Source organism: Myodes glareolus, chromosome X (genome assembly GCF_982192425.1).
Source record: "Myodes glareolus chromosome X, mMyoGla1.1, whole genome shotgun sequence".
Taxonomy (NCBI): domain Eukaryota; kingdom Metazoa; phylum Chordata; class Mammalia; order Rodentia; family Cricetidae; genus Myodes; species Myodes glareolus.
Window position 1 is genome coordinate 11,861,307 of NC_142053.1, and position 14,469 is coordinate 11,875,775.

Genomic DNA, 14,469 nt, shown 5'->3' on the forward strand with positions numbered 1-14,469 from the left:
CTCAGGGAATAATCTGTGGACCTCTCCTTGGGCCTGGGAACCCCTCCAGGACCAAGTCTCTTGCAAACCCTAAAATGGCTCCCTTAGTTGAGATATATACTTCCCTGCTACCATATCCATCCTTCCTCCCTCCCCCATCCCATTCCCCCAAGCCATCCCCAATCGTCCCCCCTCCCTTCTCTCTAACCATCTCCCCATACTTCCACCCCCTACCCCCCCCCCCCGTTTACCCAAGTTTGCCTGGCAATCTTGTCTACTTCCAATATCCAGGAAGAGGAAGTGAAAGTTCTATTTGACAAGAACTTTAAGTCTTTGAAGAAAGAAATTGAGGAGGATACCAGAAAATGGAAAGACCTCCCCTGCTCTTGGATTGGGAGAATCAACATAGTAAAAATGGCAATTCTACCAAAAGCAATCTATTGATTCAATGCAATCCCTATCAAAATCCCATCAAACTTCTTCACAGACCTTGAGAGAACAATAATCAAGTTTATATGGCAAAACAAAAAACCCAGGATAGCCAAAACAATCTTATACAATAAAGGAACTTCTGGAGGCATTGCCATCCCTGACTTCAAACTCTATTACAGAACGACAGTATTGTAAACAGCTTGGTATTGGCATAACAACAGAGAAGTCGACGTATGGAATCTAATAGAAGACCCGGATATTAACCCACACACCTATAAACACCTGATTTATAGGTGTTTATAACACCTTTAGCAAGGGTGCTAAAGGTATACGATGGAAGAAGGAAAACATCTTTAACAAATAGTGCTGGCATAACTGGGTGTCAACCTGTAGAAGAATGGAAGTAGATCCATATCTATCACCATGCACAAAACTCAAGTCCAAAGGATGTGGATCTTTTTTCTTGAATTTCCCTAAACAGCAATGCTTTGGGTGAGCCCACATTCTGATCCACTGGGTTAACTGCAGTTTCTTTTCCCACTGACAATGTCCTAGTGAAGACATCCATGTCATACAATGACCACAATCAAGATGTTAGAAAGTGTTTTATTTTCATAACTGAACATGATCTCAGAATCTGCTTTTAAAACATAGAATAAAGATTCATGGAGAAGCAGGCTTACTAGAGCCAAAGAATGACATAGTAGTATTTGTGTCAACCCCAAGCTGGCATAAATTTACAAGAAATCTAGTAAAAACAGAACATACTTTTGGGAAAAATGGGTATCCTGCAATGACTGATTCCATATGAACAAAAAGGATTAGTTGATTTTAATTTTATTTCTATTAAGTATTTCTGAGTAAATTGTTAATTCATTTAGAAAAATGTGTAGTGTGGGTTATTATCAGGTTTAATGCATTAACTGATTATCCCACAAAATTTTATGCATCATAATTTGAACTTCCTTGAGAACTCTTAAGGTCATCTAGACAATATACCATATATTCCAAAGTTTTTCTTCACAATATTTGTCTGTTTAGGCATTCCAATGTGCTTAAATTCTTTTAATTTGCTGATATTCATAGAGACTCTTTTAGGTAGATCTGTAGTCAGAGAGATATAATTTTCAGATACACTGAGTGTGGTTGCAGGTCCTTACATCACTGGAAATCACCTAGATAAGTTCATTGTCTTGGGTCTATTTTTCTCCTTGAGGTTGGATAACTGGGTAATTTTGAAACATGAAAACCAAGAAGCCCGGATTTAAATGAAGACAGCCCTGAAGGCCATTGAAAACTTAAAACTGCATCAAATTGCCTGTGATAGGTGGAACAGAAATGGCTCCCATAGACTCATGTGTTCAGTTGGTTGGTCATAGGAAGTAGCACTATTAGGAAGTGTGGCTTTGTTGGAGAAAGCGTGTTACTAGAGGCAGCCTTTGCAGTCTCTCATGCCAGGCCTAGTGTGACTGTCTCTTCTCATTGTCTGCCAATGCAGATGCAGAACTCTCAGCTTCTTCTCCAGCACCATGTCAACTACATGCCTCCATGCCTCCCACCATGATGATAATAGACTATATATCTGAAACAATTAAATGTTTACCTTTATAAGAATTGTCATAAACATGCTATTTCTTCACAGAAATAACAACCTGAGTATACATTTTTATATCATCATCTCAGGTTAGTATCTCCCATTACTCAGCTCTGCCTTCATTATTCTCCTACAGACCTGTTCTTTTTCAAGAACCCAATTTATCTGGCACTAATGGGTATTTTTCTAGTTAGGCCTTTACAGAAGGAAAAATTTCTTAATGTGAAACTTCTCAAAAGAATGAAAGGCAGCTGAAAAAGACATCTGCATCATCCAAAGGTATGATGTAGATAACAAAAACTTAGATAAAAATCTTTTCTTGGTACATGTAAACATTGAGTTGAAGTAGTCCTTAGTTAGTCTTTTAAAACAACAATAAAAATGGTAGAAGAGTTCCTAATTGCTTTTACTCTCTGAATCCCAGTGCTCATGTAAAGTGTAATGCTGTCATTCTCTCTTGAAGTTTCCTAATAAATTTCCTGTATACAACTGTTTATCTCAGAGTCTGATTACAAGGAGGTTGTTTCTAGAGATTTATGCGCCATCTGTCCCAGTAGACAAATGCTTGAGCTCCTATGGTTACAATCCAGGTGAAAGGTAAATCTCATCAGCACCCACACTTCAATAAGTCCAACTGGCAATCAATGACTGCTGAAAGGAAGAGAATCAGTTTTCTTCAGGAATATGTCATCTGGCAGATTCTCCAAAACCAAGTTTTCATCCATAAACTTATGTATGTATGAACAACATTAAGTGAACTCAGTAGTGTCTCTCTCTCTCTCTCTCTCTCTGTGTATGTGTGTGGTGTGTGTAACAGCAACAACTCAAGAAGAAGAGGTCATAAATTTGAGAGGGAGTAGGGACCATGGAAGTAGTTGCAGAGCAGAGAGGAATGGAAATTATGTAAGAACAGTATTCTGGCATAACATTTAAATATTTAGTTTATCAAAAATAAAAATGAAATCCAGGCACTAAAGATAAACAGAAATATATGTTATGAGACACAATCAAGATTATTGGTTGGACTTAAGATTCCATTCTGATATCTTCAAAATTATTCGGATTCTATGGAGTTCTGGATACTAGAGCTACTTCATTTTGAGACCATGCATTGGAATTATTCATCCTAATAATATTCTAATATCATAAAGATGGAAATGAGAAACCATATAGATATGGTTCCTGAGTGTGAACTTTGCACTTTTATAAATGATCAATGATAATGGTGAAACATCTACCCATTGGTTTAGAGGGCAGAAACTGGAAAAAATAAAGCTTGGAAGAGTATAATGGATACTAGTGAAGCTCACACTAATAGTATCATGGGAAATCCATAAACAGGAATGGAATATACATGAAAAGGTTGATCTAAAAACTTGAGATCTTGTTTTAACAATCAATAGAAACTTAAGTTTCTTCCATATCATGATAATGAATAGTAAATGACACTTTAGTGACAGGTAAGATCTGCATATTATTGTTACAATAAGTGATCTTAAAATTACTAACCTTACTAATTGAAATATAACTTTTCTTGCCAAGAGTTTTTATACTTAAGTCATATAAAAGATTAGAAATTCCTGAAACTTTAGTAATATAAGATTTTAAAATAGCCATTATTCTTTCTATAAATGCTTTGTGGGGTTACTTTCCTGTATAAGCATTTTATCTTTGGAATTTGTTTTACCTGTGTGCCTCTAAAGTGGATTTAAACAAGTATAGAGAATAGAATGCATAAATTTTTGAATATTTAAGCTCAATACACATGATGTCTTAGCAGCACTATTCTCCATAATAAGAGAATACACATCAGGATTTAACAAAGTTGTTTTGGGAGATGGCTCGGTTGTTAATGTGTTTGTTGTGTAAAGCATGAAGATAGATGCTTAACATTCACAATAAACTGGGAAAGGCAGCATGCTTGGTAACCCCAATGCTGGAGTAGAAGTAAAGAATTTCAGTAGCCCCAGAGACAAGTGTTCCTGGTAGATCACTATCTATCCAGTCTTGTCAAAATGGAGTGTTTCAGGTTTAGTAAAAAATCTTATTTCAAAAAGTTAGGTGAATAAATGACTAATGAAGTTATTTGGTGCTCACTTTTGGTCTCCATACATACACTCATTGATAAGCATAAACATATGCACACACACACACACACACACACACACACACACACACACCCCTACATCTCACCCAAAGAATTACCTTTCTTACTATACAAATGAATATGTAAGACTTCTAACCTATCAAACTTGTAAGTAATTTCTACAGATCATATAGAAATACCTCTCAGCTACACACATAAAAAATGTAGACAAAGTTTCTTGTCAGATGCTAGTACACAAATAATGACACAGAAATTTATTATTAATTATTGAAGTTTGGTCTATAGTTTAGACTTGTTCCTAACTAGTTTTTACAACTTAAAGTAACTCATTTATATTAATCTATATCCTGCCACATAGCATTACCTCTCTTCCAACTTGTACCTCCTGTTTGTTCTCTGTGTCTCCTGTCATTTCCTTCGCATGCCTAGATTTCTCCTTCTACTTATTCTCTCTGCCTGGAAGTCCCCTCAATACCTAATGATTTCTATTGGTCTGTCAGATTTTTATTATACCAATCACAACAATACACCTTCACACAGTGTCCAAATATCCCATGACAAAATATCAAAACATAAAAATTTCTGTGGGAAAAAGTTGACTGATCTATAAATATAATCTCAAAACAAGTACAGCATTTAGTCAACTTTTATCCTTAACTTGCTTGCTTGTATATTTCCTCCCCTAAATCCTCAATTTTCACACAAATATTTCCAAGTTTCTCTCTCTCTCTCTCTCTCTCTCTCTCTCTCTATATATATATATATATATATATATATATATATATATATTCCTCAAACTGAACCGCTATTGATTGATATGCAAATGAAGGAAATAATGGACACTGAATGACATATTCACTTGGTGCTTCATTAATGGTTGATATATACCTTTATGAGAAATTATGGAATGAGATTTTTTCTAAGTTTTCTGCAACATCTGGCATTTCACATCACCATTAATTAGTTATTGCACCTCTCATACTACTTAAGGACAGAGAGGAATGATAACTATTTTATGCTTGCTCTCTCTCTTTTCCCTACTACTTTTTTCCCATCAAGAAATGCCAATCTTTAAGGAGAGATTACGAGCAAAGAAAGCTTATGAAGAAAATGAGCTCTTTGTGCTAAATGCAAAATATGCATGTACATAGACATTTACTCTCTTGAACAATTAGTAAATATCATTGCTTGTTTACGTAAGTTAACTCATACCCAGAATGATAATGTTACCATTTTAAATCAATCATTGCATTATTACTTATTTATTTCCATGTTTGTATTATAGGAGTAAAAATTGTAAATAAATGATGATTTAATGTTTTATAATCTTGGACTAGTATTTAAGAATAAATTCTGAGAGCATATTTTTCTTAGATAAATGCTATATACTTTTCAGGAAGCATGGGCATTGTTTTGATTTTTTATTTTATGAGGTATTTGAATTAACTAAGTATCCATTTTTTTCAAAACTAGAAATGACTTTGGTAACAGGTACTACTACTTCTTTGGCACTGAAATACACATTAGATGATGAATATTAGAGTTAATTGTAAATGAGCATTTTGCCTCTTGTATTTATTTACTCTAGCTGATAATCTTGAGCAGCTATCTAAGTGAGAGGCTAAGTGCCTGTACATTCCACAGCTGCCAGAACGTATGTCTGGCATTTCTGATCTGCAGAGTCAGAGATCTCTATCTTCAGTGCTACAGTCCCTGTTGAAATCATGCCACAGACAATTGTGGGAAAGGAAAGAAGAAATTCTCCACTTGCTTTCCAGTAGGTTTTTAATAAATGGCAGAATTATTAGTGTAATAATATACTTTTATCTCTTTGAAATAAAGGTTCTTTAGGAAGAATACTTCAGCGTGAAGTCAGAAATGGTTGCATTGCTGATGCCAAAGACAAACTTTGTAAATACTGAGTTAGCTGGGATGGCAGTGAGGAGTTGCTGCATTTTTCAGCATAGATTGATTCTGTGAGAGGAATATGAATATTAAACAAAGTAAATCATTGCATCTGAAAGTCATTATTTAAGAATATAGTTCATTTTAATACATTTAACAAATATGTATTTAATAGCTGAATGCTTCCGTTGTAGAGATAGACAGACAACCAGACTCACAGATAGACAGACACATACACAGACAGACAGATAAAGAGAATATTGTTCACTGTGAAATGAGGAAGTTCAGTCATGGAGGGACTAAATGATTAAAGTCACACACCTAAAATTTGTAAAAGTGCTGGAATTTAAACACACATTTGACTCCTCTTTTCCCCTTTAAGGATAGTATCTCCTAGTATCATCAGACAAAAGTATAATTAAATGTCTGTGGGAGTTTAGAGAAGGAATTGGTTAATTCTTTCTTAGGGGTCAGAGAAGTTCGCTGACATAGTTGAGTAGGCTTTGATTGGCAGGAAATGGGTGACATGAAGTTGAGAAGGTGAAAGACTATAAAAGGTTGAGAAAGTACTGTGAATGAAATCAGTAGGGAATTAAGGTGCCTTATGTTTTCAAAGCAGGTAGTTGAAAGGCCCTTGTTAATGCCCCATAAGTTGATGGAGGCATAAGGGATGTTTCTGAAAAGGAGAGTTTTGGGCTTCATTGTAGATGGTCTTGGGATGGCAGGACAAAATTTCATGTTAAAGTCAGGTGGTGGTGGTGCAGGCCTTTAATCCCAGCACTCAGTGAGTCTCTGTGAGTTAGAGTCCAGCCTCATATACAGTAGACTCCAAAGCTACAGAGAAACCCTGACTCAAAAAAATTCATGTTTAATTTTTATATGAAGGCCTGTTTATGGCTAAGGACAAAAGGACAAATTTGAGAGATAATAGCCAGAGACCAAGCAGTGACAATAAAGAAATATGAAAGAAACTAACATGATTCCAAAGATAGCTCTATGGCAGAATTAGTTGACATTTATGATTGCTACTAATGAATAAATAGAGGTCAAATTGATACTGAGGTTTCAGATTTGGTAAAGACATGTTAGTTTAAGCTTTTCCTGTGGCATCGACCATCTATATATAATGCCACTTCTATCACAAAATGCTAAATAACAAAAAGCAAGTTTATTTTTTCAAAGATATTCTTAGCATTGGACTTTGAATGTGAATGTTTGATGGATTCAGAACTTCTAGTTTAGTGAATACCATATAGTATATAGTATATATACCATATAGTAGTATATTATTGGAACTAACACTGTTTCTAAAACTCTATAATATACTAAAATGCCTCAGTTTAGTTTACTAAGATTTTTGACTAAAAAGTGTTTTTTTTATTTTCTACTCTAGGTAATTTCTTCAACAGCTATTTAGAAGTACCAGCTATCAATGCCTCAGAGATAGATAGTCACGCTTTTAACTATGATATACCAACTCAAAATTCTGAGAGGATGTTGATAGCATTCACCACCTTATGCCAACTCTACCTGTATTTTAAATAGCTTTACTGTGGTAGATATTGAGAAACAAATGGTTGTATTTTTCATGCTCTCAAAACCATAAAGTTGCCAGAAGGTGGTGGCACATGCCTTTAATCTCAGCACTCAGGAGACAGAGGCAGGAGGATCTGTGAGTTCAAGGAAATTCTGGTCTGTAAAGCAAGTTTCAGGTAAGCCAGGACAGTTGCACAGAGAAGCTCTGTCTCAAAAAAAATCAAACAAAGAAATAAATAACAAACAATCAAAAAGCCCATAAAACTAAAATTTTGGACTGATGAGAAAGGAGGGAGAAGACTTATGGTCATGGAATAGGAATTTGCAGAGTGCCTTCACTTTACCTTTATTGCCATGGAAATTATTTGTATTGCTATCAATAAGCCAGAAAGAGAGGCCAGAAGTATAGCTCATGCCATCACCTATAGCCAGCATATTTGTGATCACATGGTCAAGGAAGGTGACTAGATAATAAATACATTTTCATTGATGGACTAGTAGGAAAGAGGTTCAGCTGAAAGCTTGTTTGTATATAGTGGCATAAAACTTGAGGTTTTATATATGATCAGGAGTTAACCTGTTGACTGGGGATGGATATTGGGCACCACCTCAAGGATAGAGCATTTTCTGAGTCAGCAATGAGTATTGACCTGATTGACATTCTTCAGGGACTGATTGACCTTCACTAGCTTTATCGTGCAGGGTATCCTTCTCTATCTGCCTCCCTGAGTTTCATTTTGCCTACCCAATCATCATTCTTAGCACTCTTCAAGACTCATTGGCTCCCAGAAGATAAAAATTTCTTCTGTCTGATTTTTCTGATTTTCTTAAAAATGCCATCCATTTTTAGGCCCTGGCCTGCTTGGAGCCATACCGGCAAGAAGCTTAGTCTTATCTTTTCTATGTGATAATACTTGTCTCCAGCATTTGCCTTTGCACAACTCAACATCTTCTCAGGCCTTCAGTAGATAAAAACACTGCACTTTGACCTTTCCTGCAAAACACTGGCTCAGGCAGCTGAGAAGCTATGCTTTAGTCAACAATGTTATTCTACTACCTGGGGTCATCTCTGAATACTGCTACAAAGACCTTGTGAGGACACGGAGCCAGGTTGTCTGGGTTAGTCTCAAAATATCAGTTGGTTTTTGTTTGTTTGTTTGTTTTACATGCAATTCTAAGCCACCAATGTCTGTGCCCACTCTTTTGGCACCAGTGCCCATTTCAGAAAGTATCAAAAATGATTGATAGTGGAGGGAATTACACCTCCACACTCTTTGCTCATTGAAAATGTTATAAGAATGACTTCAATTATTTATGAAACTCAGATAATTTAATTTTGTTTTGTGTTTTGTTTAATTTGGACTTGAAACTTCTTCTTTCTGTGTGTTCTCTTGTTCTCATTAGAAGAATAGTGACTTGCCACAGAAAACAATTAACAGTCATGACTTACTCAGAGAAGCCACAAACACACCACCTTTCCTTCACACCATTGTATTTTTCTACAGAAATTGTTACAGTATCCCACACTGTGATCATGTTATTCTTGATACAAACATAGCTTTATCACTATCACATCATTCTCTCATTTTATTCTTTTTCTTTCTGAGGTCAACCATATCTCCAACTCTACTGAAAAGCCCCCTTTCCTCTGCTAACATTTGAAAGTTTGTATTTCTGACTTCTGTCCTGATTCCTCTTGTGCTTTTACTCTTTTCACTTTACTGTCCCTGTAACCTCACAGCCATCAAAACCATTCAACTGAACATTTAGCTCACTTTTCCAAATACTCAGTTCTGTCTCATGCCTTCAATTGTTTGTCTCCTCAACCACCATCTGCAATGTAAGAGTGATTCTGTTCATCTTCTGTTATGCTTTCTCTTGGTGAGGAGTATTGTTTTGCTGAAATGTGTAGAATGGGATGCCCATTATCTAAGTGGTCCATTGTTTACTTAAACATCAGGTAGTGCTGGATTATACCTTTCAAGTAAAGGTGTCTGCAAAATAAAAAAAAAGAGTGAACTCTTGCTGCCTGACTGTGGGGATTATAGCATTTCATCTAGTCTGCCCTTAAGACTAGGAATGAAACATCAAATCTTCTTGGTCCTCAGAATGTCAGTTTAGGAACAGAACTTGCATATTCAGACTTCTGTAGGAATTTCCAGCTGAGACCTCAGGACTTTTCATCCTCCAAAACCACTGAGACAATTATTTACAATATTTTTCTTTACTTTTTCTTTTTTTGAAGAGTCCAATTACAGTAAGCTTCATTTTTTGTTTGTTTGTTTGTTTTTACTAATATCACTGTATAAAGCTATCTTCTGTGGGATTATTTGTAATCAGCATTCTCTGAACTTAATTTTTAGATGTACAAAGTTATGAGTTTTATCATTCATGTGTATCCCTGTATCCATGAACACTAGCTAAGAAAGAGACCCATCACTTTCTCAGGTTTCTCAGTTTCTCTTCTGGAGCCAAAGTGATGCCCAACTGTAAGTTCTGAGACATCAAGAAGCTGGACTTCTTCTTATACTCTTGCCTTTTCAAGACCATAGAGAATCAATGCTGACATATGCAGTCTGCTCACTTTTTCTTTTTCTCTCAGCATAATTCTCTGCACAATAATTCAAGTTGCTTATGTGACCAGTATTTTTCTCTAAGCGTCAGTCTGTACCATAGGCATGCCACATTCCAATCATTAGTCACTCTCTGTTGTGCAATTTCCTCTGAACTGAAACATTCCCTTCTAGACAAGGGAGAGAAAGAAGCTCACAGGACCCAGAAAGATAAAAAGCTTGGGAGGTTTTGGATTCCAGACAGTGACAACATTAACAAGGCCTGTCCCCAAGGCTATATTAAATAAGAACGGTCACTGGGGAGAGGAGACTATCTTTGATGGAGCTGATTGTAAGTTGTGTAAGGAGCTCCAGGGATACAGCTTTGATGAGTCATCTCCCTTGCTGGTATGAACTTTCTAGTAAAGCTGCTGCCTTTGAGTCATCCAGTCTGCTAGTAACCCCAGAAAACTCACTTGTCCACCCTGATAGGCCTGAGTGGAATGGTATCTTTCCATCTGCTGTTCATCTCTCCCCAGTCAAAGGCATATAACATCCTCGCATTAAAAGTGTTTATCATGTTTGTGGTTGGTGGTCATGAGGAATAAAACTACTTTTAAGTATTCCTATTCAAATTTTGTATTAGTGATTGACATGGATAAATCCCTCCTTTTTTCTTCTCCCATGACTCTGCTCTTCAGGTAAGACACAGACAGAATTTGATTAGCTGAATCCCACCAGCAACGAGGGCAGTACACAGTTCTTTGCAGATTCTTTGTGTTTACTGTACTTTAACGGTATTCTGGTTATTTTGGGAGAACAGCAGTACAAACAGGTGTGAGACATTATGAAGAAGGAATGATAATGTGTGGAGTCAAAACTGAGTTAGGGACCTGAACTCCAATCTGACCAGTCAGGCAATGGGGCTATAACTCATTCTAAGTCCATCTCTTTCCTTATGTTCTGTTAAGAAAGGGAAGATGATGAGAAGAGGAGTTGCAAATCAAGGCCTGTGGCATGTGGAGAGGCAACACAGATACATGTTGCATGATGAGCACAAGAATAATGAATAACAGAGGAACATTCATAAAGGACAGTTGGCTGACTCCCAGAAATAGTGCAAGGGCAGGGAGCTCAGGCTAAAGTCAATTAAAATCAACCTAAGGCTGTCTGCCACAGTGACTCAGCTCCAACTGACATCTGACAATGCTGATGAGCCCAGGCCCACTACAAGTCAGACAAGTTAGACAAGTGCTGTACTGTGAGCCCTGGTCTCACAACTGAGACTGCTGTTCAAACTATATGACATCCACAGAATCGTGGTTGCTTTGATTCTCATTTAGCTGAAAGGACTCAGAAGGAGTGGATGAGAGGGTGAAAGATGGATTGTCACCTTCTTGGAATGAGCAGAATAGCTCTGTTAGCAATGGACATCTCTGTACTGTACACTCACCCACCTCCATAATAGAGTACAGTACCACTCTAAATCTAAATAGGATGAAAAATGGAGATTCTTCCATTGCCCCAAGCCTTCAGAAAGACAAATGTGTTGCTTAATAAATGAAGTGATGTATAGAAGAGAATATTATATATTAGTGAAAGTAGCATTCAGGGAAAATGATGAATTGATTGGAAAGATGACTCTAAAACACAATGCACAGAGTGTGTTCTTTATTTTACTGAGGTAATGAGCATGATGGTTTTTAGCCATGACAAGGACACCACACCATCATGCTGAGACCTAAAAAGCTTTCCCACTCAATACACCATCAGTTGGGAAAAGTTAATAATCATTGATAGGAGACTTTGCTTACCTGAGCCTGAAGTGCTAATACAGGGATGGGTTTCAGTGATGTGGTTAGGTGTGGAAACTGTTAAATTCCAAACCATAACTGAAACACACATTCTGTACTCAAGACGTGTTGGGGGTGGGGGGTGTGGTAAATTAAAAAAAAGGTTGCTTTCATTTTCAACGTTTAACTGTACTATGTTCCCACACTGTCACACATGAAATGAACCAGTTAAAATGAGAGACAGAGTATTCTGAATATCAATAGGCAAGAACATTAAATAGCACATTTTTTTCTCCCCTCCCTCAAAATACTTAATGTTGGTTTCAAGAAAAGATTGCCAGAAGAGCCTCTTTGGAATGAAAGACTATCCTGTCAAATTGCCTTGCTGTGGGGTGACAAAACCTCACAATGCTTGCTCTCTCTCTCTCTTTGATCTGTACAATTGCAAGTATTTCTCATCGCAAACTCTATCTATAAGTGGCATCGAAACACTTTTCGTTTTAGGCACAGTAATAAAGGATCACATTCATTAGCCTTAGGTACTTCAGAGGAAAAATATAAAACACTGGCTGGACATTGTAGAGACTGTCTAATTCCTCTCATTTTCTGATAGGTAGGATTCACCTTGTACGACAATGGAAACTGTTTAACTTTCAATGTTTTAATCAGTTTTAAATAATCTGTTTGATGTCTGATGCCATCTCCTTGTGTAGATTTTATTGTTCATCCAGAGTGATATCCTTGATGTAATTTTCAAGCAAGAAACCCTGTTCCCCAAATAAAACCAAATGGGCTTACAAATGTTCAAATAAGTAGAGGTAATAGTCACTATTATACCTGGGATTTATTAAGATGCGTCCTATGCTTACTTCGTCATTTTTGTCCATCATGGCAGTCTATATCAAGCCTGGCCTCCAAGTTAGCATTGGGGGAGAGGGTTGGGGGATTTGGGTTAGTACTGCCTTCTGATTTACGGCACTGTGGGAAGCCCTTAGAATCTGGGAGTATTTTGATGAATGGAGTTATAGGGCCCCAATCTCTTCCTACTTTTCCTTTGTTTCCTGGAATTTGTTTTAGGAATTTGTTTCAATTCCTAAATTGAGCATTTGTTTCCACCACTTTCTTGCACTATGACAGTGATACCAGGAAAAGCTAAAAAGAAGTAGGTCCAATCACCCTTTGACAGAAACCTCTAGAATTAAAAATGAAGCAAAATATTTATAATTTTAAGGTAATTGCTTTGAAAGTTTATAACACCTCTGTAGCTCCTTTTCCTTGACACTGTGGTGCCTGTACAAACACTGAAACAAGGCATCATGCTCCAGTCCACTTTGGTGCTACTTTTGTTTACTTTTCTCTTTAGAGATATGCAAATTTGGAAGGAAATGGGACCAGTGTCAATCCACTGCAAATCTGTGTGAGCATGCCATGCCTATTCTTGGTCTCCTCTCTCTTGAATTTAAGTCTTTAATTTTAGCCAGAAAGAATTATAATACTTATAAATTTTAGGTCTCAAGAAATTCCTTTTTCTAAATCTGGCATTTTAGACAAACGTCAGTATTCCCTCGGGGACTTAAGAAGATAGTTCCTACTTGCTAAACAGAATCATTCTCCTTATTCCTGGCGAAAATGCATATGACTCGTCTATTAACCTATACTTGTGGTGCCTGTTATCACATCAAGGTCTATGCTAGCTTCTAGGTCCACTCATGTCCTACTCACAAGTATCTGTTACAGAGTCAATTTGACTGGCATACCCTTCCCCATCCCCTAAACTGCCAGTCTCTGAGCATTACTTTCCTTTTCTCAGCTTTTCTGATGCCTAAAAAAAAACTAAACAACTTTGGTTGTGGGCTCTCTTTGGTACTCTTGGTCTTTTGGTTGGTCCTTGACTCCTGTCTTAGTTAGAGTTTTATTACTGCAAAGAGACTTCATGACCATGGCAACTTTTATAAAGAAAAATAATTGATTGGGACTGCTTTATATTTCAGAGTTTCAGTTCGTTATTGCCATGGTGGGAAGCATGGCAGCATGCAATAGACATTGTGCTGGAGAGGTAACTGAAAGTTGTATATTCAGATTCACAGAGAGAAGGAAAGGATATCCACACTGGGTGTGATTGGACATCTGAGACCTCAAAGACTGCTCCCAGTAACACTATCTCCAAGAAGACCACACCTACTAATAGTGTCACTATCTATGATTCTATGGGGGCCATTTTCCTTCAAACCAACATTGCTTCTCTCTTGACCCCTTCTCTCTTTTCTTCCCCTCTTGCACATTCCCCTTTCTAGTCTCATGACCAAATTCAGTCTGCTGGCCATTTTCAGTCTGAATGCTTCCAGATGACTATGGCTGTTTTCTTCCTCATATCTGCAATAAACCTTCTCTATTATATCTTGGAGCAGTCATGTCCTCATTTTTCATTCAATAAGTTCCCAGATGTGTTTAGAGAACCGTGTACATCCTTCTTCATTCCTTTCCACACAGCGTACCATCTGAGTATCATTTACCAACTACAGCACCTCTGAAACTGTGGCTCACAGAAAACAGTCTGTTCCATGTGTTAAA